The sequence below is a fragment of the Bombina bombina genome, chromosome 9, assembly GCF_027579735.1.
Source record: "Bombina bombina isolate aBomBom1 chromosome 9, aBomBom1.pri, whole genome shotgun sequence".
NCBI lineage: Eukaryota > Metazoa > Chordata > Amphibia > Anura > Bombinatoridae > Bombina > Bombina bombina.
In genome coordinates, this window is record NC_069507.1 from 74,442,160 (window position 1) to 74,448,169 (window position 6,010).

The following is a 6,010-nucleotide window of genomic DNA, read 5'->3' on the forward strand; positions in this document are numbered from 1 at the left end:
AAATTTATTTGAATCCGAATGAATCCAAAACAAATGCATTCAAATGTATCTGAATCGATCCGAAAACGAAATTCAAAAACATCTGAATCGATCCAAAACGAACCAAAGCAATTTTTTCCGCTGCGCACAAGTCTAATATAAGTTTCAATATTTTTTATAGAAAAAAAAGAAACACTATAAATGTATTTCCTTGTTTTATCTAAAATAGTAATGAACAACTTCATAGCAAATGTGGGCAGCAAATCAATATTTTAGAAGCCTTAAATCCCACCGTATAATTCCAAGATTATGCTATAAAATAACACCTTGTTTTTAAAACAAATTAACAATTTTTACTGCAATTATTTTTCAATAGCCAAACTCTAACGACAACTTGCCTTATTTGGAGGAGCTAATCTGAGTTTTAGTACACAGACAACAAGGCTAGATAAGATCATAGCAAATGAGGATAAATACTACTATATACAATCTGCATCACATGCCAGTTTCAACGGGAATTTAAATGACTGTAAATTAAACTATTATGTTAAAAATATTTTACTAAATGTTACTGCAGTTCTTTCATATACAAAATTATTAACCTATAATAAACCATTAAGATTACAATCCTAACCCTAATAAATTAAACATGATGAGACGCACTACCTTCTTAGCATGCAGCTAACATTCTGGATCTGTTAATACAAAGGGGAAAGTTTACCATCACTTTAAAGGACCAGTAAATACAATAGATTTGAATAATCAACAAATGCATGATAAAAAGACAATGCAATAGTACTTAGTCTGAACTTCAAATGAGTAGTAGATTTTTTTTTTTACAAATTTCTAAGTTATGTCTATTTCCACTACTTCTGTATCATGTGACAGCCATCAGCCAATCACAAATGTATGTACATACATTCTGTGAATTCTTGCACATGCTCAGTAGGAGCTGGTATCTTAAAAAGTGTAACTATAAAAAGACATGTGCACATTTTGTTAATGGAAGTAAATCGGAAAGTTGTTTAAAATTGCATGCTCTGTCTGAATCATGAAAGTTTAATTTTGACTTGACTGTCCCTGTACATTTGGATAAGCTATTACACATATATTTATAATAAATATTAAATCCCATTTTGGTAGGCTGTTTAATGTTTAAGGTCTGGAGTATTAATCATCAAACCAACTCCATTAGCCAATACTCAAGTAATTTAAATTGAAATACATAAAAAAGTAATATAAGGCACTTAAGATGTAACAGTATCTGAAAAATTATCATTAAAAAATTCTTGTAATATGATTTACGTTGTTTTTACGTATAACCTGAGAATAACAATTAATTCACTCATTCATCATTAATAAGTTTAGATTAAATTATTTTAATATAAACTCTTATATTTTAAAAGTACATTATATGTATCTATATTTTCATAATTATATTTTTAGTATTTACTGATTTTATAAATGTATTCATTATCATAATTGTTTATCCCTCATCAAGATAAATGTTATTCAAACAGAAATATCAAACACTTATTAATTTATAACACTTACAAGGGACCATAGAAATGAGTAGCATGTATAGCACATACAATAAAAAAATATTTTTTATTAATAATATTTACTTGCAAAATTATTAATAAAATATAATTATTTACCCAAATATATTAAACATCATTTTTTAAAAAATGTAAATATTGAAATGACAAAGGGTACTATTTATTTTTAGTTTCTTATACATAATTAATAATCAGCAAAAAATATTATTTTTATTATTATTAATAATAATAATAATTAATTTGTTAACTTTGGTGATTTATTTGCAATTTATTTAAACTTTTGCAGAATGAATTCTAATTCGTGTGGTAGACCTAAAACTCAACTATAAACTATACATATCAAACTATTTTAAAATATAACTATTTAATTATGTTGCAAATCTACTGTAATTTTATCAGTCACACTTATTATTATTTATCTGAAATTCAGCCAACAACCAACTGTAAACTGGGTATCATCATACTGTTAAATCTTATATTTTACAAAAAAATCAATATATTAAAATATATTTCATGCATTTGAATGTTTAAGCAATGGTTAAAAAATCGGTTAAAAATTTAGGAGCCAGACATACTTTTAGGAGCCAGACATTCATATTTGTATATAGATATATCGAGAATAATCTAAAAAGTTAGGAGCAAGGGGTAAAATTCTAGTAGCCAGTAGTTCATTGGCTCTTGGATCTGTCGAGCCCTGGTTTAAATTTTTATATTTATACTTATTTTTTAGGTCTATGTATATTTTTCTTTTTTTCTACTTTAAATGAATTGTTCATTTTTCATATTTTCATATTGTCATATAAATATTAAAACACTTCAATGTTTTCTGTGTTCAACTGTTTTTTTTTTTTTACATTTGGTTACAGGATTATTATAAACAGTATTATATGAGGTATTTCAGATATAATTTAATGACATCTTTATCTTCACTGGATTTTTGGGCCAATTTATCTACAGTAAAATGTCAGCAATTAAGTTGACAGTTAAAAAAAAGTTTATTTGCTTGTAAAGTGTTTTGAATTTTGTAAACACTATAAAAATTATTATCTCATGTTTTCATCCTTATTATAATATTGTTGTTTTTACTAACATTTTTAGATACTCTGTTGCATACAACACACACAAATGCTCACAAACAAAGGCACAGACTTACACAGATACACAGACACATATAAAAGCACACAGACACAATATACACACACACAGATTCACACTGATACACACATACAGACACACATAGAAGAACACAGACACAGATACACATACACAGACTCACACAGATACACATAGACAGGCACACATAAAAGCACAGACAAACTCTCACAGAATCACACTGATACACAGATAAAGACAGACATAGAAGCACACAAATACACACACACACACAGACACACAGACTCACACTGATAGACACATAGAAGAACACAGATACACTTACACAGACTCACACAGATACACATACACACACACACACACAAAAGCACACAGACACACTTGTACATAATTACACGGATACACACATAAAGACAGACATAGAAGCACACAAAGACACACATACACATAGACTCACACTGATACACACATACAGACACACATAGAAGAACACACAGATACACATACACAGACACACACACAAAAGCACACAGACACACTTGCACAGAATCACACTGATACACATATAAAGACAGACATAGAAGCACACAAATACACACACACAGACTCACACTGACACATACATACAGATACACATAGAAGAACAAACATAAACACATACACAGACTCACACAGATACACACACACATAAAAGCATGCAGACACACTTGCACAGAATCACACTGATACACACATAAAGACAGACATAAAAGCACACACACACACACACGCACACCGAAACCACTCAAACACACACACATAGATACACACAGAAAAACACATGCACAAACATAGATAAACATACCCAGAAACATACACACAGGCGCATACACAGATACACACACAGCTACACATACAGACATACAGTCATGAAGATACAAACACACACATGTATCTGCAAAAGCTGTTTTCAATCTTGATATAGTGCTTTTCCAAAAATAATTCATATAGTTTTTAATTTATTTCAGTAAAATAATAAATTTAACCTAAAGCACATGGTCAATTCTTTAAGTAAATTAATGATTAAGATCCCAATGATAAAAAATTAGCCAACATGCATAGAATTAACACTTAATCTTTGTTTTCTTTAGCATTATATTGTAATGTAGGTGCCTTCCCTGAACCCTGTGTAGCAAGATGAAATGCTCTTGAGACAAAATTTTCCTTTTAAAGTTCTTTGGGGTACCTCACAGTACTAACAAGACTTCTTATTTAATATCACCAGAACAGAGAGCTTTAGAGAATATGCCCCTAAGGTTTTTTTTTTATTGATATCTTATATACAGAAATTACTAACATTATAGCAATAAAAAAGGTAAATATGTATGTTTTCCTTGTCAATTGAACTTTAAAATTCACTGTTTACACAGCATGTTGCCAGTACAAAAAAAAATGTTATCAGGTCTTTAAAGAGCCTGTTTAAAAGGTTTTACCACCTGCTTTTTTTAGTAGTTTTCTGATTGCCATTTGACTGAATCATGTTTCATTGTTGCTACATCTGTTTACAGACTTCATAAGATGAACAATTTTAAAGATGCAGTTTATGAAACCAGTTATATTATTCCTCTCAGGATTAAAAACAAAGAGACCTATACAAATGTACACATTTCCTATCCAGATTCACTGCTGCTAGGTCATCCTTTTAACTAATGTTACAGTTTTACAAAAGCAAATTTACCTGAGCAATTTGAGAGATCACCTCCCCTTTCAGTTCTCCTTGATTATGGTGAATTTGCAACGTGTACCTCTGGTTACTCTCTAATCATATCAAACTCCAAAGGTTCGTTGGCCTTAGGTTTGGTTTTACAATCCTTGCGTGTTAATCTTTAACAAACTCTATCTTTTAGCTCCATTTAGCCCTTTGACCAGATAATTAGGTTGCAGCATAGACAGGATCATCACACATTATGTTTACAAGGTTTAACAAGACATTATATATCTTTTTTCCTCCCAAATTAAGTAACACATAAAAATATTAGATAGAGAAATAAAATTGTTGAATTCATACTGTTTTATTTTAAAAATATAATAAATATTTTCATTGTGGTTGTACAATATACTGAAATGTTGGTTGTGAAACTGATCTATGTTAACCATAGTTTGTCTCTGATGGCAAAATAAGAGTAATAATATTAACCGCTGTGATGTTGATTGGTGAAAAGTATAAAAATATTAAAGAGCGTTGTAGTCAAATTGTTACATGCAAATGATAGGGCAGCAATTCTTAATTTTTTGAGACCATGTAATTTCTTGCATTCCTCATCTAAGCTAATTATGGTCTCAAAGTCAAGTGATACTAATTGGTATTACAAGTCATTAGTTAAAGGGATATTCAGCAGCACCCCTTTAGTAAAAACAAATATGTTAAAGCAAATCAAATATAAAGGGACAGTCAACAACAAAATTGTTATTGTTTAAAAAAATAGATAACGCCTTTACTACTCATTCCCCAGATTTGCACAGCCAACATTGTTATGTTAATATACTTTATAACCTTTAAACCTTTAAATTTCTGCCTGTTTCTAAGCCACTAAAGGCAACCTCTTATCACATGCTTTTTTATTCGCTTTTCACAACAGGGGAGTGCTAGTTCATGTGAGCTATATAGATAACTTTGTGCTCACGCCCGTGGCTTGTGGCAGACACTGCACTAATTCAATAAAATGCAAGTCAATAGATAATAAATAAAAAGTCATGTGATCAGGGGGCTGTCAGAAAAGGCTTAGAAACATGGTAATCAAAGAGGTAAAAAGTGTATTACTATAACAGTGTTGGTTATGCAAAACTGGGGAATGGGTAATAAAGGGATTATCTATCTTTCTAAACAATAAAAACATCTAGAGTAGACTGTCCCTTTAAGTGAAAAAAACCCAGCAAACCATTCTTGTTTTCTTTCAAATCAAGCACTTAGAATTTCTCATTTTAGCCACTTTCATCAGGGAGATAATAGACCTGACTTTTTATAACTTAAGTTGCATTCTGCCTCTTTTAAGTATGAACAAAACAGACTTACTGTCTTAATAGAAAGGAGACCTAAATTGACTGTTTACATTTCATATTGCACAGTTGGAATAGATTGCACTATATTTTTTCTCTCTTTTTGACTCTCCATATATGATCAAGCTAAATGAATTTAATTTAAACAGCTAGTTAATTTTTTTGTGTTACTATTTTGTTTGCACTAGTACAATGAAATTATTGAAAGACACAAAAAATAATCTGACAACTTGTAAATTGAGTGCAAAAATAGGTGCAGTAAGGATTTAGCATGAGTGATATTAGCACTCCATACCACTTGCATTTTTGTGCTGGGGGGTTAA

The 6,010-nt window shown here is 30.2% G+C and overlaps 1 protein-coding gene across 3 annotated transcripts in view; it reads right to left on the reverse strand.

Annotated features, from left to right (window-relative positions):
- The window catches only part of A1CF (APOBEC1 complementation factor), a 102,006-nt gene extending 97,558 nt beyond the window's left edge, over window positions 1-4,448 (reverse strand). For all 3 annotated transcript variants that reach the window (XR_008399276.1, XM_053692226.1, XM_053692224.1), the window contains exon 1: window positions 4,369-4,448. The gene's annotated coding sequence lies outside the window, so the exon portion shown is untranslated. The remainder of the gene's footprint in view (window positions 1-4,368) is intronic.
- Window positions 4,449-6,010: the final 1,562 nt, after the last annotated feature.